Raw genomic sequence first — 22793 nt, 5'->3', positions numbered from 1 at the left:
GAGCTAAAGGAGTGGGAGAGTTAGAATAGCAGCAATAGTACTCAAATATTACATGAGTGTGAAGATCATAAGGAAAATATTGTTTGAGACTATGAGGCAGTTAGGTCAGAAAAAGTGAAGAATGGACATCTTTTTTTTCTTTTTATCTCCTTGTCTTTTGACCCCCTTCACCCATTTCTTTGGGGGTCAAAGAAAGTCTTTGAAGAATCTTTGAAGAAAATCGTTGTCTTCCCTTGATTCAATTCCATGAACACTTATTGGAACTTTGTTATTCATCACATTTCTCTGTAAGATGCCAAGGAAGCTGATGATAAGACAGAATTCCTGCCTGCAAGGGGCATATAGTCTGACAGGGGAGAGACATGTAAACCAATGACAATACTGTAGGAGGTAATTAAGGAGGTATGTACAAGGTGGGTACAGAGGTGACCCCAAGACATGGGAATCAGGGCTGGGAGAGGAACAACCAGGAGTCATCGGCACAAAGAGAACCAGGCTGATGAAATCCCAAAGCAGGTAAGCATAGTGGAGCCCTGCACAGAGCACTGGAGGACAAGGACACACTGGACAAGAAAAGGAGGGATCTAGAAGAACTGAGAGGATCCATAAAAGCACTTGGAATAGGGAATTTGGGAACACCAATGAGCATATCAAGGAGGGAGCTAGTTATGAGGAGGTAGAGTGTAAACCAGCTAATGGAAGATGAAGAAACAAGAATTGTTTATCAGCACATTGAGAGCGAGACAATAAGGTTGATAAAAACTCAAGTGATATGTGTATACGTAGACGATTTCGTTAGCTCGATTTAGGGGTAAAGGTATAGACTTTTTGGTAGGAGACGAAAAGGAATGTGTAACACAGTAGAAAATTGAATTTGGGGATTAGAGTAACAGGCTGTGATTGAAAGTCATAAACCCAAACAGGAGATAAAACCCAGCCTCAACTACTGAGTTACTTTTATTACTCAATTTCCTTTGCAGTAGCCGTGAAAAAGATAAGAATCCGTCATCTGACTACTATGGAATCAGGTGTAAATGGTTGTTCCTTCTGTGCTCAGTCAGACGGGCTGGAGGAATTGTTACCCTGTTGCTAAGGAAAAAGGAAGGGGCTGTTCCCAGTTGCCATGGTGACGAGGTAAGGGCGCTCCCTCGGTACCGCCGTAAATTTATGAGGCGGGTTCTTGTCCTTGCTGCTATGGCAATCTAGAGGGACTGTTCTCGTCGCCCCCCACCTCCCGCCGCCGTTGCTAAGACAAGGTGGAGGTAGGGGCTGTCCTTCCCCTGTCGCACAGTTGCCTTGGAGACGGCGGGTGCCCTGGCCCCGCCCCGCTCGGACTGACAGCGGAGGCCGCATCGCGCCTGCGCAATGCTCTCTTCCCCCGCAGTCTCTGACCGTTGAAGCCGGGGACCGCGGCGGCCTCTGCTAGGACCCTCCGCCCCGGAGCCACCGGCCGGAGCCGCAGCCTCAGCCGCAGCGCCCCGCCGCCTGTCCCCCCTCCCCCGCCGCCTCCGCCGGAGCAGCCTCGCGCACTGTGAGTCCGGGCCGAGGCGACGGACGCCGTGGGGCTGAGTCAGCGGGAGGCCCGGGCCCGGTCTGGGGGAGGGGAACCGGGCTGCCGCCTCGCCTCCCCAGCCGCGCCCCCGCGCCCCAACCGCGTCTCACCACAGCCAGCCCCCGTCCTCCATCCCACTCTCCTGGGCTTTCTACGGCCTCTGCAGTCAGGCCTCCTGGGCCACTCCCCCTGCCCTCCCTCCCTCCAGACCCACCTCGGGGGGTCCTTCCCCCACTAGATTCGGCGCTACGGTACCTCCTCCCCGGATTGATCTCCCCCCTAACTGCCTCCTGTCCGCCCTTGCCGCTTCTTACCCCTTTGGGGCCTCACATCTCCGGCCTCTCGGTTTTCTCCAATGATAAGCCAGAGAAACAGTGACAAGGGAGAGAGCGAGGGGCATCTTGGCGGTGGGGGCACCTTATGCCCACCCAAGTCTTGGAGCCACAGGTTTCTTACCCACACGCTCCTGCCCTGGCTGGTGTGGGAAGCAGGTCTGGACAATTCTAACTGACTGCTAATAGCTTGTGGGGCTTTCGGAATAGATTTTGCCGAGGATTCAGCCACATTGTGATCAGCTACTGTTCATTGGGCACCAGCTAGGGCACGGTGGCCTTCTAGTGGGCTGAGCGATTGCCTTGGCTGGTTCTGTGGCGAGGGACTAGAGCTAGTGGAGGGAGGGGGGAAAAGGTTGCGTTTGGGAGCTGAAGTTCCTGCGCTTCCGGTGTGTTGTTATGAATAAGCATCTTGCAGTACTCTAAAAAAAATTTTTTTTTTCTCGCAATACAACCCTGGAACACTGTGAGGCTTGGAAATAGGCCTGATACCATAGCAAGTGCTACTGTTTGTATGTTGAGGGTTTGTGGCAGACTTGCTCTCTGATACCTGTAAATTCCATGTGCTGGCCCACTAGGGAATAGTGGGTTTTAACATAAGGTGTACAGAGTAGAAGGGGAAGAACTTAGATTTCTCCATGGTGTAGGTCTCAGGCCAGTACCCTTGCCTCTTACAGCTGTGAGTCTTAGTGAGGGCTGTCACCTGATAGGGTTCTAGCATATTTGGACAATTCCCTGGGTTATGTTGGCTACCTATCACCTGCCCATCTTGGCATTCCCTGATCTTGGAATAGAAGATCCCAAACTATTTTCTTTTTCCAGCAGAAGTCAGAGTTAGTGCCCACACTCAGGAGCTGGCTGTTAATAAACATGCCTCAACTCGAGGCTTCTAACTACTGTGTGTGTACCTCATTGCCAACTTCTTTGATTATTTTGGCTCAACAGACTTCAGAGTACTGTTAGAAAATATGTGTAAATATTAGCCAGTTAAACTGTACAAGAGGCTTTGGGTTATTCACTGCGGGCTGCAAAAGGAGTAGATGGCTCATTTCTAAAAATCATGGTGAAGAACCCACTAATTGAGAATTTCTGGGATTGTAAATAGTGAGAAATAACGATTTTGTTCCTTGACTTTGTTCAATCATGGCCTGTTGGCAGCTTCTTCTGAACGACTCCCCACCCCCATGCCCATCAGATTAGTTTACAGTCGTGAAGACGGCTGTCGCCCTAGTTTTAAACACAGAGATGAAGTTCAGGGCAACTACAGCCCCCAGGCAGCAGTGCAGTTTCTTCTGTTTCAAATGCCAGTCTGGGGTTTGGCGGGGTGCACCTGCCCGTGGGGCGATGGGAACTGTGGGGCCCGAGAGTTACATTCCTTCTATGTGGTCCTCTGTGTCACATAGCTCACTGAAATACCCAAGCAGGGCAGGAGCAGACAGCTGTGCTGGAGAGCTGCTCCTCCTGGGTGGAGTGTATTTTGGGAATCAGCGATATTACTGGGGTGGACGGTTGTGAATTAAGAAGCAAGAAAATGTGTCAAGGCTAGATAGATCAGGAGGGTTTGAGTAAAATGTTCCCTTTCCACTTTGCTGTGGGACAGTCCATTTTCAGAGCATCACAGTGGTTTTTATATGGGTTAATTTGCCTTTGAAATCCATACCAGTGTTTTATGAGATAATGATGGAATGCCTTTTAAACTGCTACTGTTGGGAAACAGGACCTGAGTCTTGCTCACCACCTACCCAGTCGTTACTGAATGTAATTGTTCAGATCAGGGAGAGGGACATGATTTGAACCAAGTTAGACCTAATCTGTGTAATCTATGTTATGGTTTTGTAGCACAACAGTTCCTTGATTCTAAGACACACCAGCAATTTACCAATAGCTGTTAGGTAAAATAATTCAGCACTACCAGATCAAGATATATATGTTAATTCAAAGGTGCATCCTAATTTCAGGCACATTAAAATAGCCAGAAAGCAAACTTCTTAAGGAGAGATTTGGGTGTCTTAGAACTGAAGAAGAGTAATATTTATAACATTCCTGGGTGTGTGACGATGCTGTTACTAACCTACCATCCTGAGATTATACGCACTGTGAGGACAGATTTCTTCAAGTCCTTCCCCCAAGCCAGCAGTCTACTCTAAGGATTATGTGTGTCAGATGATTGGAGTTGGGCACAATAGTTGACTATTGAACAGAAGAAAGTACCTATGTAGGAATCCAACCCAAGGTCTTAATAGGGCACCCTTCAGAAGCTGAGCCAACTGGCTTGGTAGCAGATATTTTATGAGCTATGCCTGAATTTAGCCAGGTAAAATCTTTCAGAAGCTGAACAGAAAATAAAATTTTTCTATACCAGAGTGAATCTGCCCTGATATGTTTACAGACATATTTGTAAAGATCCTAAAGCATATGTCCTCCACCTATACGATGTTAGAAGCAGAGGGGACATCAGATGGTGCAGTTCAGTGTTCTTATTTACAAATGTTGACACAAGACACCAAGAGTTAAGAGACTTGCCCGAGGTCACCCATCTAATGTAGAAAGTATGTGAAAACACTTAGTAAACTGTAATATACACCATGCAACTAGATGTTGGTGGTTATTAGTGGCTGAGTCAGAATTAGAACCTAGATTTCCAGACTAGAGCTATTCTACAATCCTCATATTGCTTCATCCCTCATGTTTAATATTCCAGAGGGTTTTATTAAAAGTCATTTAGTAGTCTGTAATTAGGCCTGTGGACAAGGGCTTGTTTTATTGTCACAGATGTTGCAAAGCCAGGTGAAACTTAGTGTCACACTGTCTAATTAGACATTTGTTTTTGCCACCTTGAAAAAAACAATTTTTCCTCACACATTCCAAATTCAGGAAAGTTTTTCTTTTTAAAATTTGCATCATCTAACCTAAAGCAAATGTAAGGGTGGATGTTGGAAATCTTCTCCATCTCTTATCTGTGAGCTTCTGCATTCCAGGAAGCAAGGAGGAAAGGGCTGAGAGGGGGCAGAGAGGAGGAATAAACTGGATTATCTTCCAGCTCCCAGAATGCAACCATCATTAGTTCCTGGAAGCTGTAGAGAGTACCAGTCCTTATCCTTGATAAGGTGAGGTGGTTGGGCCTCTGGAAGCAGATGGACCTGAGTTCAAATCTCAGTCCTGCCACTTCCTGGCTGTATGACCTTGGGCGAGTTAAGGAATCTCTGAGAGTCAATTTCCTCACCTGCAAGCTGGGATGATAACCATCTGTTTTACAGGGTGGCTGTGAGGATTGAATGAAAGTACGTAGAGTACCTCCTGATAAGAGATAGCAACCATCATTTCATATTACAAAAGTATGAAATAAAAAATAATGCTTTCAAAATTTTATTGTAACTTAAGTCCATCTTGGACCCTCAACTCAGCAGCCCGCATTTCCCAGTAGCCTTGTCAGTGGGTTTGACCTGCACAGAGATTTGTCCTGTGAGGACCTGGCACTTGCAGTGCTATTTCAGCTGCCAAAATAGAAGTATATGAAATGCCCCTTTGTCTCCATGTATTCAGCTGACCTGGTTATCTGAAAGACTGGCGGGGCAGGAGCAGTTGACTAGGAAAGCACAGACTGGGTGTGTTTGTGTGTGTTGTGGGGGCAGTCAGGCCTCCAGTTGGGGAGGCCAGTCTGGGCAGTAATCTTAATTTGAAATAGAAAAGATGCCGAGCTCTCCCTTATGAGTAAAGTTCACATGGCCTTCATTCACTTTCTCTACTATTAGAGGTGCAGCTTCAGTCAGTGACTTTGCTCAGTTCAGCTTCTGCCTCCACGAGATCTGGAGGGCCAAGGAAAGGAGCATTCGTCTTAGGAGGGAAACCTCCTCATGAGCGAGAGGAAGTAAAGGGAGGTCGTTTTGGACTGCAGCAGTTCTAGATGGGGTCAAGGCAGAGACTATCTTGAGCCAGGGGAAGCCATTCAGGTGGAACACAAACGAACTTAAATTCCTGATTTCATTTGGGAAGAAAACACTCATATCTAGGCATCTGAGGACTGAACAGATAAACACAATAGGTTTTACCTTGGGAAGACGAAATTGGGAGGAGGGAAAGGGAGACCCAAAGGGGAACTTTTAGTTTATATGCTTCTGTATATGAATTATTAGAAGCATGCATGCTTTTGTAATTTAACGAAGACCAGTAGAGTTGGTAGTGGTGGTTCTTCCATAAGTATATTTTGGTATAAAAGAACCAGTTACCTTTACTTGGCACTTCCAATGAATGGGGCAAATAGGGTTAGGCCACTTCCTTACAGCATCCAGGTTAGTTTGCACCAAACCAAGCTCTTAAGCGAGGGCAGGACCCTCCAAAGTGTCTGCTTCCCTGGAAGCCCAGGATACTTCATTTGACTTCCTACCTCACCACCTCTTCCTAGTCTTTTCATTCCCTTCTTAAGAATAGTCCTCTCCTTCTCTTGACCAGTTGAAATAACCCTTATTATTGTAATAAGCTAACTTAATTTTCAACTATTGATGAAAATCTGACCAAATGACCTTAATGAAAAATCCATACCCTGTACTTCACATCAAGCAAGGGGTTCCTTGCTTGAAGTCCAAAGGAACCCCAGGTGAAATGCTGATGCACTGTTACAGTAGCTGCATTTTAGATCAAACCCGGCTGATAGAGCACACCATTCACACAGTGATTTAGTAATCACTTCTTCTCTAGGAATTACTGAAAAACTATGACAAAATTGTTAAGTATTATTGAGCTTTAATTTTCTCATAAATTGCTCAATTACATTTACTAACCAGATGTCCTATTTATTATAGAAAGATGACACAGCTATCGTTTGGACACGTGCTTTGTCTTGCTTACCCAGGAATGAGGATGGGTTTATGCTGAGTAATCCACATTCCATCACCCAGTTCTCCCTTTGGCCAAGAGTACAAATTTGTGTGACAGTTGGCCAAAGTTGATGTGGCATCCTACAGCCAGGGATGTTTTTTCCTCTGTGTAGAGTGTAGACAGGCCAATACTGGCCTAAGCCCTTTATCTTGTTCTCCTAGCATCATGCCCTACCAACTTTGCTAAGCTGGCATAACAGAACATCAGTATTTTGAGCTCGGGATGCTTCATTTGCCTGAAGTAAATAAAGACTTGGCCTATCTAAAATGTTTGACCCTGTGTAAAATGATTTTTTTCCTGAAACTATTTCCTATATATAGGAGATACATACCACTTGTGTGCTACGTTTAAAATAACCAAGCAAAAACCATGGCTTCAAATTTGCCCAGTAACTTTGACAATGTATATCAAAAGCCTTAAAAGGACCTATATCCTTAGATCAGAAATTGCCATTCCAGGAATATTTATAAAATCAGAGGTGTTTATAAAAATACTTGTCAAGGATTTTTATTAATGCAACTGTTTATTAATATCAGTTAAAATAACCAAAAGGGTTAGCAATTAGAATTGGTCAGGTTCACCTGGATAAAATATTGCACAGGCATTAAAACCTTGTAGATATTGATATCAGAAAATTGTGATATAATAAGTAAAAAAAATATGGTGAGAATACCATTTTTTTTTGTATCATTAATGTACAATTACATGAGCAACATTCTGGTTACTAGACTTCCCCCATTATCAAGTCCCCACCACATACCCCATTACAGTCACTGTCCATCAACATAGTAAGATGCTATAGAATCACTACATGTCTTCTCTGTGTTGTACTGCCTTCCCCATGCCCCCCCTATATTATATGTGCTAATTGTAATGCCTCTTTTCCCTCCCTTCCCACCCATCCTCCCCAGTCCCTTTCCCTTTGGTAACTTTTAGTCCATTCTTGGGTTCTGTGAGTCTGCTGCTAAATGATACCATTTTTATAAAGAAAAACATGAAAAGGTACTAGAAAACCACAAAATGTGATTATCTTTAAATAATGGTATTAGAAATGAATGGCTTTTTTTCTTAATGCTTTTCAGTGTTTTCCATACTTTCTGCATTAAATTTTATTTAAAAAATTTTAAATCAGATTCCATGTAGTAGAGCAATCTCTAAGAAAATCACAAGGTATTTAATTTTTTAATGATTATTTTGTTTCACTATTGTCATGATTAATGATAAACATTTCTCAAAGGTATTTCTTTAGATTCTATTTCATTTCTTCTTTGAGAGAGAGCATGCCTAGTGTATTATTGTGTATTATTACATGTAAATTAAAAAAAGCCAAGAAACTGCCAAGTCCATCATCCAAATAAAGTATTTTCTATTGACTTAAATGAGATGTAAGAAAATTCATGAAAAGGAAGTGTCTTAAGATAGATTTCTCTACCTCTTAACTTTTGCTATTTAAATTTATCAGAAGGTTTCAGTAAAACCCTGTATACCACAGGGGTCTGTTTTGGGTAGACTGTCTTTCCCCATCTTTTCTGAGTCTCTGGATTCCCAGTTCCCCAGAGTTGTGGGAGCCTTATTTGAGGCTCTCTCATGTTTTGGTGGTTGTGTACCTATCTGAACTATCTGTTTTGAAGACTGTGCCCAGGCCTGCTGCAGCCTCCCTCCTCCCTTTGCCTTTGACCATATTCTGTTTAGCCATCAGCTCAGAGGCCCTTTTTCTTCCAAGGATGGGGAAGGCTAGGTGCTCACCTGACAGGCAGAAGCCTTCTTCAGGGACAGGCTGGGCAGCTCTGTCCTTGCTGCACCAAGTCCCTGGAGCTATTGGCTGTGAAAGGAGGGACTGGCCCGACAGCCACCCCCTCACTTTCATCTTTCCCATCCACACACGTACATTGCACACTGCCTTGATGGCCAGTCCAGTAGACTGATAGCTGCCTTCTACCAGTGGTGGTGTCTGGCCAGCTCTGAGCACTGGGGATCTGGGACTTAGAACTGAGGGACAGATGGCCCATCACAGAGCTCAACCTGTGCTACGATAAATGTTTGCTAAGCAGGATCTGCCTCTTCTTCCAAAGGTTTCTGCCTACACAAACACTTGACCCAGATGGGGTGGAGGCCTTCCCAGCGCCTGGGCTTATCAGTGAACAAGTCTTCGGTCTGGCTAGCTGGAGATGCTCCCCATCTTGGAGAGACTGACTGTCAGAGAAGCATTTGCCTTCTCTTGAGGGCGTTATTGTCCTGGTCACCTTGTAATTTAAATGGTGTTTCCTGACTGGTAAGAAATGAAATCTTAGCTGCTTGAGTCAGGAAGATCATAGTTTACTAACTTGTGCCATGTGAAAACTGCAGGCCTTGGACCACTGGATGAAATTATGTATCCCTTACTATGAGGAGTGTTTCACTGAAGACTTATTTCTGGTGGAGTAATATGTACTGTACAGCCAGACTTTTCTGCAACACCAGACTATTGGCAGACAGCCGCCACCCCCCATCCCCTTCCCTGCAGGTTATTACTACTTATCAGGAACTCTGATTGAGCCTCTGATCTGTTCTGATTTTAGATGGGCAGAGTTCACAGCTGAAAGCTCTCAGTTTGCGCATCCTATTAACACCTTTAAGTGACAGGACCACTGCTAAGTACAGAGATGTGTTATGCTGGCCCCAAAATAGCGGGTGCAGTATTGTGAGACTTGATAAGACTTGTATTCCCCAGAAAGTAAAGTTTTCAGGTTTATAGGTTATTCATTTATATCTGCATATTGTCTTCTCAGGGCTTTATTCTAAGTATGTTATCAGCAAGTACTCTCCAAATTCTTGCTGTTTTGTATTCTTAGTCACTGTGGGACATAAAACAAATGAGATTCGACCCCCATCCTCAAGGAGACTGTAGTCTGGTTTGGAAGATAAGATGTGTGGAATGATTAGCGTATATGACAACGTCAGATTCAGTAATACATCTGTGGTGCTTTGCTGTAGAAGACATGGTCTTTGCCCTTAAGGAACTGAGCTAACATTTTGGTGAGAGAGTTGGACACAAAATTATATAAGTCACTACAACTCAAGGGGCTGGGTTCTCCAGCAGTGATGGGAAGGGGTGCGTTGGTAACCCAGAAGAGTGCCCTTAAAGCCATAGAACTGGGGAGGCATCCTAGAGGGAGACCTACTGGGGCTGGGTGTGCTGCCCATTGGAGGACAGAGGAGAAAGATGGTTTAAGCAAAAGAAATGAAAAGACCAGTGTGTTGTGTGTCATTAGTACTATACAGTCTGAAGTCAAAAAGGATTATGAGAGGAAACTATCATTGTGTACTGGACAATCAGAAAAGACTTAATGGTGGAAGTAGAACCTGAGCTCGCCCTGAAGGTGAGCAGGCTTTGAGTGGACAGGAGCCCAGAGAGGGCTTTCCGCAAGGAAAGGCACAGCAGCTACAGAGGAATGACTGGGAGGTGGCAAATGTGACGAGGACTGCAAGCAGGTCACCCTTACCAATTGAGAGTGTGGGAGTTTGGGACATTGGTAACACTAACCAGACATTAGGAAGTTGAAGAGACAGTTGGAGATAAGTTTCATTTCAGACATGGAGAACTGGAGGTGACAACCAGAGACATCCAAGTGGAGTGATCACCTAGAGCCAGAAGCTGATGGTGAGGCTAGGACTGAGCTGTAGGTGTGGGTCCGGGTCCACAGCCCAGGAGGGATGGCTTCCCTGAAAGGGGATCTCTTCAGAGGTCTTGGGCACAGAGTTTAAGACCAGAGCTCTAAGTAATAAGCTTTGAGAATCATCCATAGTTAGGAAAAAAGCAAAGAGATGGGGTAAGTCACGATGGTTCAACGGCAAGGGAAGAGTTGCTAGGGAGAGTGCTTCAGGGCTGCTGGTTTAACTAGACTTCAGGTTATCCAGAAAAAAATCATGAAGATTGCTGAGGGTATCAGTCCAGTGAAACACTGGAAATGGGAGCAAGATTGGGTATCATTAAGGGGGGAATTGGGTTGAGAGAACAGAGGCAAAGGATGGTCACTAGAAAATGCCAACAGGAAAGGAGAGAAAAGAAGTAACCAGCAGAAGCAGCAGGATGAAATTTTTTGTTATGATTCTATTCTTTATGTCTTTATATAGTTCTATAAAATTTTATCACTGTGCATTTTTATGTAATTTTGTGTATTAAAATGTGCCTCATCTGTAGATTGCTCTATATATAATCCATATATTTATCACTTCAAATATCCCACTCCTGAGGTATTCCATTATTTTGATAACAAAATATGCTTAACCATCAATCTTTTATTGTACAATTGGGATAGTTCTATCATTTTGCCAGTATAAATATCTTTGCTCTGAACATCACTGTACAAGTTATCTTTTTCCTTTATGGGTTATTTCTTCAGGATATATCCCATGATCTGGAAATATAGAGGCAAAAGGTACAAACAGTGTTGGATTTTCTGTTGAGATATAACTGACATACAGCATATCAGTTTTAGGTGTACAACATAATGATTCAATATTTGTATATGTTGGGAAATAGTCACCACAATAAGTCTAGTGAACATCCGTCACCACCCATAGTTACAAATTGCTTTTTGTTGTGCTAAGAACTTTTAAGATCTGCTCTCCTAGCAACTTTCAAATATACAATACAGTATAATTAACTGTAGTCACCATGCTATACATTATATTCCAGGACTTATTTTTTTTTAAACTGGAAATTTGTACTTTTTGACCACCTTCACCCATTTTGCACCCGGCCTCCCCACCCCTGGCAACCACCAGTCTGTTCTCCATTTGGTCTTTTTAGATTCTACATAGAAGTGAGATAATACAGTATTTGTTTCTCTGACTTCTATTACTTAGCATAAGGCCCACAAGGTCCATCCATGTTGTCACAAATGGCAAGATTTCCAACTTTTTATGCCTGAGTAATATTGCCTTGTATACATATACCACATTTTATTTTATCCACTCATCAATCATCAGTGGACACTTAGGTTGCTTCCATGTTGTTGTTTTTTTAATAGGCTTATTATGTATATTTCAACATGGTGATCCAACTTAAAATTAGAGTAAGAGTTTGGTATTGGAAGATTTCTGATAAGGAGATCTGAGTATGTTTGCTGGCAAAAGTGAAAAGGAGTTATTTGAGGAAAATAATTCAGGTACTAGAGAGAAAGGGAGCAAATAGGCATGATCTTGAGAACACCAGGGAAGGGGGAAACTGTAGGGGAGGGAAGGGCTCCCTTCTACTGAGACTGGTAGGCAGAGAGCATACCGCCTTTTCTAACCCCTGACTTGCAGGGTGAAGTAGGGGAGATGACTGGTCGCCGCTAAGACATTTTCCTCAGTAAAATAAAGCCCAGGCTACTTGCTGAGGTGGAGCTGAGGTCTTGAAGGTCTGAATTAGCCACTGTGAGAAGTGAGCCTGGACGTAAGAGAGATGAATAGAAGTCTTGTTATGCAGGGGCGAGGGCCGAGTTGGATCCAGGAATTAATAATGAGCTGTCTCTGAAGTCCTCCAGCCTGGAGAAGCACAGTGAGTGGCAGAGCATCCAGATAGGGGAGTTGCTTGGCATGTGTGGAACCAGGTTTCTGAGGAGGCAGCTTTTAAGATGGCAGGGAAGCAGCTGGAAGCACTCAGGTGCTGGTTGTCCATGGGATCGGGGGCAGAGCCATTATAGGCTCCAGTGAGAACAGAAAGCAGGTTTGGAATATGCAGGATTAGCAGAAAGAAGGTTACTGACAGGAAGATTTTAATTTTAAAATTTGGAAGAGGCTGTTTTTACTTTTAATTGTTTACCTTTATATAATGTTTGCATTTTTTTAACATGGGCAAGTATTACCAGTAACATATTTTAATTAATAATTAAAACTCAGGAGTAGAGTGGTGCTTCCAGGATGTGGGTGGGTGGATTACTCTGAGACTGATGAAGGAGAAATGAAGGCAGAGGAGGATCACAGAACTGTGAGGCGTCTCGGCTTGTCAGCCAATAGCTCCTGTGGTCACAGCTTGTCACTGCAGAGCAGAACCCAACCACCAGCCCTTATCCACCCACATGTCAGTGGTGTCTAAAACCTGAGGAGCCCAAGCCTGCCTTGGCTTGACAGTTGTATCTTTGATGTGCTGTTGTGTGCATCTGGCTGTTTCCAACTCTACTGAGCCATTCCTTCCTGGCCTTGGTAGGTGAAGATTCTTCTCCAGGCAGCACAGCTCTTGGCCCAGACACAGTTTTGTGAGTGGAATGTGGGTTCCATTTCAACCTCACTCATCCCCTCCCTGGGTATTCTGTGCAGTTTGTACAGCTGTATATAGCAGCCCTGTTTCTCTCTTGCCTGTGTTGAAATTTGGCCTCCAGCCTGCCCTCCTCTGACCCCTCTCCTTCTCATGTCCTCTTAGATCATCCACTTTGACCCGGACCCTAACTGACACCCTTGGTTGTGGCTGATAGTTCACTTGCCAGGTTCACATCACCTTCATGCCGTGCAGCGGGAGCCATGTACACGCTACGCATGCCCAGCAGTCTCAGGGGCTGATAGCAGGAACTGAGCAAGGTGAAAACACGTGGAAAGCCAGGTGCTGGCATCAACATGGGGAGATGGAAGAGCTGAGCCAGTGCCCCGCCTTCTTTCCAGGGCCTTCAGCTGAGTCTGAACCTTGCCTGGGCATTCTCATTAAAGCTAAGACTAAGCAGGAGTGTGGCTCCGTGCCAGTCCCTACCAGGAAGGAACAGTTTGCAGTGCCGGCATCAAGCCAGGTGGGGTAGGAGCTAAGGTGCAGGCATTGTTTTGCATGTAGAATTTAATGGACTCTTTGTAAGCAGAGCCTCCTGCCACTGTTCTTTTCTGTTTTCTCTAGTCAGCCTAGATGAGAATAATTAGCCCTTGGCCCATAAGTAGTTAAATTAAGAGGAAGGTTACTGGGGATAGGCTGCCATACACTGAAGAATCTTGAACCTGGAGTCAGGAGACTGGGGCTTGCAAATCACATCTCCTTGATCCCCAGTTTCCCTTCCTATAAAACGAGGGGTCTTTGTATTTGCTGCTCCCTCCACCACCATTCTTTCCTAGACTTTTTGAGCTAACTCTCCTTAACCTCACGTCCATTCAGGGAAATGTTGCATGACCTCCGCTCCAGCTCCACTCCAGGTTGAGTACCCATGACAGGATTTTTCAAATTGTGATTCACAAACACTAATTGGTTGTGAGATCACTTTATTGGATTGTAACCAGCATTTTTTAAGTGAATAGACCAGAAAATATTAGCATGCATCACTCATAGTAAAAGATTGTTTAATGAAACTTTTAATTTTATATGTCTGTGTGTTTTTGTATATATATTGGATTGTAATGTAAAATGTATGTTTACTAAAAGGTCAAAAACCATTGCTTTCAAAACATTCTAGCCCTGCATTTTTCCTCTGTATCACTTAATGTGATTATAATTATAGTTATGTGTATGATTACTTTTATTCATTTCACTAGATAACAGGTTTCGTAAGTCAAGAACCAAGACTGACTGACTCACCATCTAAGATGTAGCAGTAGTTGAGGTTCAACACATAATTGCTGAATGAGTTGGTTTCTGAGGCATATTTTGTTGCACTTGGTCCTGTTCTATGACAGGGTTCCTAGGAGTTAGCGGATAGCGACCTCACCAATAAACTCAAAAGCGCTCAAGTTCATCTCAGATGGACAGCAGTACCCGAAAGGGCAGTTCTTTGGCTTCTCAACTCCAGGTCAGAAGTGGCACTGGAAACCAGCTCCTCCCAGCGGGGACACCACTACCTCCACCCTACCCAATAAGCCTCCCTCGGCAGTTACATTCCCAGTAAGATAGGGACAGAGCTATTCAGGGATGGAACCCACCACAGTAACCTATGCTTACATAAAGAGAAAAGTGACTAGTTGAGCATAGACTGTCCCCAGGCTGCATTTCCCATTCCCTGGGTATGAGTGACTAGACCCAGACCCAGCAGCCCCCTGGATTCCCAGGGCAGACTCCAGAACTCCTTTCCTTCCTGCAGCACCCACCACACTGCCACCAGCCCTTCCAGAGAACTGTCTGCTTCCTAAGGTAGCTTTCTGAACCCAACCAGCCTAACAACATGTGGGCTGAGTACCCTGTGCCTTCCCGGATGTCACAAGCCTCTGGCTATAGCCCAGAGGACTTCCTGTGGTCTGAAAGGCTCCATTAGTAAGACCCAGCCAGGCACTCCTCTGGCCCAGAGCAGTTTCAGGATGTGTTGAAGGTGTAAGTCAAGAGGACTTGTGCCTCTGAAGCCCCCTTGAAGGTGTTGGGAACCCAATGATAAGACAGACCCTGTCAGGAGTATTTAAGAAGGTCCAATTTGCCACATTATCTTTAAAGCTCATCATTTGAACTTGGGTGGTTCTGCCAACATCTAGCTGTTCTGTGGAAATTATGCTGCTTGTTGCTTGGAGCACATAACCTCTTTGGCCAGGACAGGGGAATAACTAGCTGTATTAGAGCTCCCAGAACTGTTAGCTGAAACATCTTAATTTGTACAATGCTTTCAGCTTGGTTTTCTGGAATTGACAGCCCTTCTAACAGTCTCTCCAAAGGGGCTGCCAGTCAGCCTTACTAGGAAGCTTTCCCAGGAGCTTGAGCAGCATTTGGGTTGTGAAAGGCAGGAGGTGAGCTAAGAGAAATAACTAGAATCCTTTGACTACAGGTTGTCCCTGGGTAGCAGCTGCCTCTCACCTCCAGTACATGTTGGGAATTTGAGGTTTGGAAAGGTATTCATTCCTCCAGTGGCTGCCGAGTCCCCAGTTATTCCTCTGAAGGATACTCAAGAGTTTTTGTATAGCTTATCTTGCTCTCACCCTATTATCCACGCATTAGCTTTCTTATGAATTAAAAGACTTTTTCTCAGAAATCATTATTGGCTGTTAGAGAAAATTCTAACAGCAATGTGTGCGTACTGCCTTTAGAATATAATACTTACCAAAAAACCCTTTTCTGGCTAGCAAATGTAATTAAAAATTGCTTTAAAAATATTTTTAAATTAAAACATTACAGAAATGAATAAAGCAGAAAGTAGAAGCCTTCCTTAACCTTGTCCCCAAAGAGAATCACTGCCACTATTTTGTTGAATATTTCAACTTCTTTTCCATATACATACTAATATATTATTTCTTTTTGAAAACATGTGATCTTACTATTTTTCATATGTAGAAAAATTGGAAAAGATAGAAAGAGCAAATGAAAACAGTGAAACCACTCTACTACTGAGACAGTACTGGCATCAAGTGGTGGCATAGGTGTTGTCCCTCTCCCAAAGTCCCCAAGTAAAGCTACATCCAAATACAAGTGTGCACTGGGTCTGCAAGTGCAGCGCTAAGAGCCTCTTCTCTCTTTCTCTTCCCACCAGATTGCCAGCCCTAAGCTCCTCCTGCAGAAAACCTGTTGCCGCCGTTACTGTGAACACATGACTGCATTTTCTTCCAGTGTTCAACTAAATTAGAATGCTATCCATTCAGTTTTTCCAGTAGTCATGTTCAAATCCCATGCAAGATACATATGGAAAACACTTCCCATTGCCCCAGATAACATTATGTTTGGTTTTGTCCCTAGTAGCACTATTTCCAAGACACTGAAATAACATATCAGAAAACTTTTTTTGAATTCACCCCCAGGAGACCCTTTCAGGGTGTCAGTGGAGAGCTAAAACATAGGGGCTATGACTTGTTTAAGATCAAAATAAAACTCTGGCTTAGCTAGACTTTCCTCAGGTGTGTAAATGCCTAATATCACAGGTGAACTGCCTAATTTTTTTACTGAAACTTCTGGAAAGAAGTAAAAGGGACATTCCTAGGTTCTGAATTCTTCCTTTCTAGACTGTATTAGCTGCTTAGTACCATTTAGAGAGATGTGCTTTGGCCCTGAGAGAGGTTATTAGGACATGTGCTGTTGAAACTCTTTTCTTCCTTTGGGGAAGGATGTGGCCCTTCCTCAAAGTCAGTTAGAATCCCACCTGGACAATCCTCCCAGTTCATGAGATGTTTCACAGTATTCTCCTTCTACATTCCCATCTATACATGGCATTTCTCCATATGCAAACAGGTAGCCAGGGAGAGTTCTGACAGTGTAGACCTAAGTGAGTGAAGCCATTCTCATAGAAGGAATGTGGCAGAGGTTGGCTGTGCAGGCCCACTCTACCACCTCAGTTCTGGCCCAGACCAGTGCCAGGGCCACCGGGCAGTCACCGTAACCCAGGGTGCCCTCCATGAGTGAGAAAGCAAAGAGGGATTCTTCTGCTTAAAAAGTCCAAGAGGGGGGAGATATGATCAGTCTGTCTGTCAGGTTCCTACAGCTGCTGCAACAAATTACCATGAACTTTGTGTCTTAAGACAACATAAATCTATTATTTTACAGTTCTGGAGGTCAGAATTCCATAATCAGTGTCAGCAGGTCTAGTGGGCTAAATGGTAGCTCCCAAAAAGTCCTAATCCCCAAAAACTGGGAATATTGCCTTTGATGACAAAAGAATAAATATTACTTTCTATGCCCAACGGTATGATTAAGGTCAGACTCTCAAGAGAAGGAGATTATTCTGGATTATCAGGGTAGGCCCTAAATGCAATCACATGTATCCTTATAAGAGGGAGTCAGGAGTTTTGACAGACAATAAGAGGCAATGTGACCACTGAGGCAGAGATAGGAGTGAGGGGGTCACAAACCAAGGAAAGCCTGGAGCCACCAGGAACTAGGAGAGGCACAGATCAGAGAGCCTTCGGGGAAACGCGGCCCTGCTGATGCCTTGATTTTGGACTTCTGGCCTCCAGAACACTCAAAGAATAAATTTCTGTTGTGTTAAGCCACCCCATTTGTAGTAATTTGTTACAGCAGCCACAGTAAACTATTACATTGTGCTAAAATCAAAGTGTTGGCAAGGCTGTGTTCCTTCTGGAGGCTCTCGGAGAAAATCCCCCTTGCTGCCTCTGCCCAGAGTCTGGAGGCTGCCTGCGCCCTTTGGCTTGGGCTGCAGCACTCTGACCTCTGTGGCAGTCAGCACATCTCTCTTACCCTCCTGCTTCCCTCTTAAAGGAGCCTTGTGATTACATTGAGATGACCCAAGATAATCTTCCCATCATGAAATCCTTAATTTAATTTTATCTGAAAAGACCTTTTTGCCACTTAAGGTAACCTATTCACAGGTTCTGGGGATTAGGACATGGACATCTTTGGGGGCCTACCACAGCCTGTTTAAGCCCTAAAGGGTGTAAATAGGAATGGCGAATCTGTTCATCACATCCCTGAGTGTTCACATTAGATGCTCCGGCTTGAAGTGAGACAGGCAGTATCAAAGCAAACACTTTCTAGCGCAGAGGTAGGAAACTTGACTGCATTGCCCTCCCAGGTTCTTCTAGCAAAAAACATGGAAGGGCTGCAGTCACCTATGGTAAAAAGATGGGGTATGAATGTGAGCTAGGCAAGGTGCACTTCTCCCTTTTAGCTTCTGAGGTGATGTGTGTGCTGGGGGATGGTCGTCTGCAGCACTGACCTTTGGTGCTTATCAGGCAGACTAAACCCAGTGGTTCTGTAAGGGCATTTCCTGTAGCCATCAGTCACGTGCTGGTGCCTGTGGAGACGCAGCCCCCTGGAGATGAGCCAAAGGATGAGTCACACCAAGTATATATGGTACTGGAATTAGAGGTGATGGGGCAGGTTCATTGTAATGGGAGGGTTAGAGGGCATGTGGGATTATGGCTCCTGTCATCAAAGATGGACGTGGTTGTTGTTGGTGGCAGTCAGAAGGGAGGGTGAGAAGCTAAAGAGCCACCATTTGAAACATTTTTCCATCTGGAGGTAAAAACTCAGGAGAGAGCAGCTCATGAATAGCAGCTGAGGAAGGCTGATGGGATGACTTGCAATTAGAAACTACATCAAGACCATCAGAAGCAGACTTCCCAATTTCCTTCTGCCTCTTTGGCTCTGGGAAATAATAATTTCTTCCTCAGAAGTAAATAAAACTTCTTACTTGGAGAGGATGAGAAAGCATTAATTATTAATGTTTATTTTCATATTTACAGATGAAAGGTATGCTGACTTCAAAGAAGTAGAGTTGGGACTGGGGAAGAGAATTAATTCTCAACATTAAAATTATCTACTAGAAAACCTATTTTGAAAAAGTTTTTCAGGGTTTAATATGAAGTTGGAGAATTTTAAAAGGAAATTTGACAACCAACAAAGGGACCAGAGAAGAGTCTGTTAGAACAGAAACGTCTCTGTCCCAACCACTCAAACTCATTTCTAGGACAAGGCAGTAGACAGAGGCGTCCTGCATGTTGTGAAACACTATGATCAGTTATGGTGAATGCCTTGGAACCTTGCCAAATAATTAATGACTTAATTCTGCTTCAGCTCCTCTTTTCATAACACAGAGGTCTGAGACTCCAATTAATGAATTTCACTTTAAAAAGCAGCAGCTTGTTGGATACTCGCTCTAGTTTAGAGCATAAAGCTCAAGGTAGGGGACACAAAAGAACTCATCATCCCCATAGGCAGGTGGGCCTTCTGCAAGCCGGGTTCCGATGATTAGGGCCATTGTTACCTGGTGTGTCTCTTGGCCCACTGGTCTGATCAGCCACAACAAAGTGGCACCAGTGTCTTTCATGGGACCAAAATTGTGATTTGGTGGGAAGGGAAGACTCCTCCCAGACAGTTTTTAACAAGGACATTCCAGCATCTCAGCATTCTCAGGTGGTGTGAGGTAATATCTGTCCTAGTCTCTAGACCTCTCTTTAAAAATTTGTGTATGTGATCATCATCAGATCAGAAGGAACACTGAATACATTTAGCTTCTTTTAAAATGTTGGCAGAAGAAACCAATTAGCTAAGTGGTCATGAATAACTGTGACCCTTCACTGGAAATTTTTCCAGCATCTCTACAAGAATCAGCATATTTATGTTCCCCAAGTTGTTTTAGTCCATCACAACATTCTAGAATCCAACCAGAAAGAAGACTGAAGCTTTTGGGGAGGAGGAGAAACTGCAGTGTAAAATCCATGCTTTCCCATGACTCAGCTTAATGCTGGTCAGGCCACTGACTTATTAATAATGACAGGAGCAGCAGTGCCTCAGAGCTATTCAGCGGAAGAATGTTGCATGTGTTGTTCCCTAGAGCAGGTTGGCCTCAAGTGTGATTCTGTAACTGACTCACCAGGAAAGCCTGTGAAAAATGTAGACTCCTGAGCCCCAGACCACACCAGTCCCTCACTGGGATGGGCTCGTGAATCTGCATTAGTGATAGACCAGTCAGGTGATGTGTGTGCACCCCAGATTTTGAGAACCTCTGCTCTAGAGTTTTCCATCTTAAGGAACATGGAGTCAATCTCAGCTTGAAGGGCTTTATCCAAGGCCTAATGTGAACCTTGCCACTCCTTAGCAGAAGAATGGTCCTGATCTTCTTTTTGTACCCCCTTGGACCAAGGCAAGAGTTGTGTAATAGCTCAGCACCACTATATGCTGTGAAGTCCCAGGTTTTTATTCCAGGTTTTATGCCAGGCAGACAGCTTCACCACCTCAATATTTTCTTAAATAGCTATGTAATTAATTAGAGCGCCCTGGTCCCCCAAATTGACACAGAAGCAAGGCAATGGAACTGTCTTTGCCTCTTTCATTGAGGGAATTCTGAAGTTTTTCTTGACACCCATAGAAGAAAAGGCTATACGGAATTTCTGACGGTTGTTTTGTAGAACATCAAGAAACACCCACTAAACTACAGAGCCTCTTGGCAGCCCCTGCCTGGTTGTGATCAAGAAGAGAAATGACTCATCTCTGCTGTGAGCTGGGCCCTGTACAGGGTGCTTTCTGTACACTGCCTTGATTAATGAGAAAAGCGGTCCAAAGTCTGTGTAATTCAAGGGAAAGGACAATAATATCATGAATGGAATGAAAGGCAAGCTTGAATTCTGTTCTCAGCTTCAGTGTTGACTCACCATGGTGAGAACCCCACCCTGTGCCTCTATTTATCCTTCTATAAAATGAGGTCATTAGTATTTCCCATTGCCCAATCATAAGGTCAGTGTTGGGAATACTTTGAACTTCTCAGATGAAAGATTATATAAAACTACAAAGTGAAGATTTGGGCTAGGAGAGGATGCTGGAAGACTCAGAATAAGATGGCTGAGTCCAAATATAAGGATGTCTGGATTTTCTCCTTGCTACCACAGGGACTTTCTAGACTTCCATCTGCCTTGCTTGCCTTATGAAGGATGTGTGAATACACACTATCATAGAAGGAAAGACAGTCTACTGTAGTGGTTGAGAGCAAAGACTTTGGGATCACCTACCTACTGAATCAGAATTACAAGATAGGAAATGGGGCAGCTGCAGTTTTAAGAAATCCCCATAGTAATTCTGATACAACCCAAAGTCTGAGGAAGAGCATGTCCTTACCACGCCACTGATGCTCCCCAAAGAGGCTGTGCATTTCCACAACGGTCTTACATGCTCAGGCTATCCGTGCTCCCTGAACCACCTTGCACACATCACAAGATTTATCTCTTGGCTTTGTTTACTATTAAGTGAACTCCAGTTCTTCCTTCAGGACTCAGATCATATATCATCTTTCATCCAAAATTTGCCCTAACCTTTTCAGAGAAATTAATTATTACTGGATACAAAAGAATGCACAACTATCTAGAGAATGAGGTGACCCTCTCTATACTGCATGGAAAATAACCATGATATTTTTAGAGGAAAAAGTTCACAATATTTGTGTTTTGATTTTATTTTTCTTTAAACAAGGAAAGAACTACATGTATATATAGTTTGAATGTGTATATTAAAAGGTCTGAAGAATATATGTACCTAATACCAGGAAACTTTACCTTTTTATTTGATATCCTTCTATATTCTTTGAATTTGAATACCATTTTGCATTTTTTGAATTTAATAACAAAGTAATTACCAAGAGAGTAATTGCTCAAATAATTACCAAGGAAGATTTGATTGATGTTATAGCCCTTGTATAGGATGTTATCACAGTGTGTGTCTCTTTCCATGGTTCAGCAGTGAGCTCCTTGTCCTGCTCATCTGCCTATCACCAGTACCCAGCACTGCCCCTGACACACAGTGGGAACACAGTACATACTTACTGAATTTAAGCAGGCAGAGTCTGGGGAGGTGTGGTTGATCAGCCCTGGAGATGGTTAGGTCTGCTTCTGTTTTGGCATGGCCTGTCCATCAGTTGGCACATCTAGTCCTAGTAGAGGGACAGTAGCAGAAAGGAAGTGATGTGTTAGTTGAACCAATACTGCCTACAGCCCTGATCACCATATAAAGAGTTTGATGGTGGTGGTAGGGAAAAGAGGACTTTGGAGCCTGCAGTTGCCTACAAATGGTCTGTGGATCACTGCCATTCACTTTATTAATAGTCACTACTCCATAATTATGACCCACATCTGCCTCCTCCAAAGTAACCCCTAACTCTTTTTCAAAACAATAAAACTCCCCATTCACTTGTAGAGGCCTAAAGAAATAAGAGAAATGGGTTAATTACACATTTTCCTTAGAATCTCCTTTCTATCTCTATCCCACCAGAATCCTGCAATTATGAAATTGCCTAAACAATCTCTGGAAGGCCCTGGCAACTTCTAGGCAGCCACTCCCAGTTTTCCATTCCTAGGTCAGACTCTCAAATTCTAGGTGAGATATAAACAGGTGATCAACAAAACAAATGACCTGCACTTTCCCCATCCCACTAAGGTTAAAGGGCATTCCCCCTCTCCTATTGAACTACTTAGCTGCCATCAAATGTCAGAGTAGGCTTTACATCTTGGCTTTCTTAGGTTCACACGTAAGAATTGATTCCCTGTCCTTCACCACCACTGCTATCGCCAGCCCACACATAGCCTTCCTTTGTGCCAATTTCCTGTGAGAAACCAGTTGTGCACAATTGTTTAATCTCATGATTTTTGGGAAATCAGAAACTGTCTTTTCTCCTATAGCCAAGGGAGAATAAATGAGATATAGTCATATTTATAATGTTTTCACCTAAAAGCTGTGACAGTATTCTTGT

At 43.8% G+C, this 22793-nt stretch overlaps 1 protein-coding gene across 2 annotated transcripts in view; it reads left to right on the top strand.

The window, feature by feature from the left end:
• Positions 1–1351: 1351 nt before the first annotated feature.
• Positions 1352–22793, top strand: part of MAPRE3 (microtubule associated protein RP/EB family member 3) — a 47153-nt gene continuing 25711 nt past the window's right edge. Inside the window, exon 1 of one of the 2 annotated variants that reach the window (XM_017650714.2) lies at positions 1352–1531. The gene's annotated coding sequence lies outside the window, so the exon portion shown is untranslated. The remainder of the gene's footprint in view (positions 1532–22793) is intronic. The other variant, XM_017650715.2, reaches the window with a different exon arrangement.

The sequence above is a fragment of the Manis javanica genome, chromosome 1 (genome assembly GCF_040802235.1).
Source record: "Manis javanica isolate MJ-LG chromosome 1, MJ_LKY, whole genome shotgun sequence".
Taxonomy (NCBI): Eukaryota; Metazoa; Chordata; class Mammalia; order Pholidota; family Manidae; genus Manis; species Manis javanica.
The sequence above is the reverse complement of the archived record's forward strand: the minus strand, read 5'-3'. Positions and strand labels throughout refer to the sequence as shown.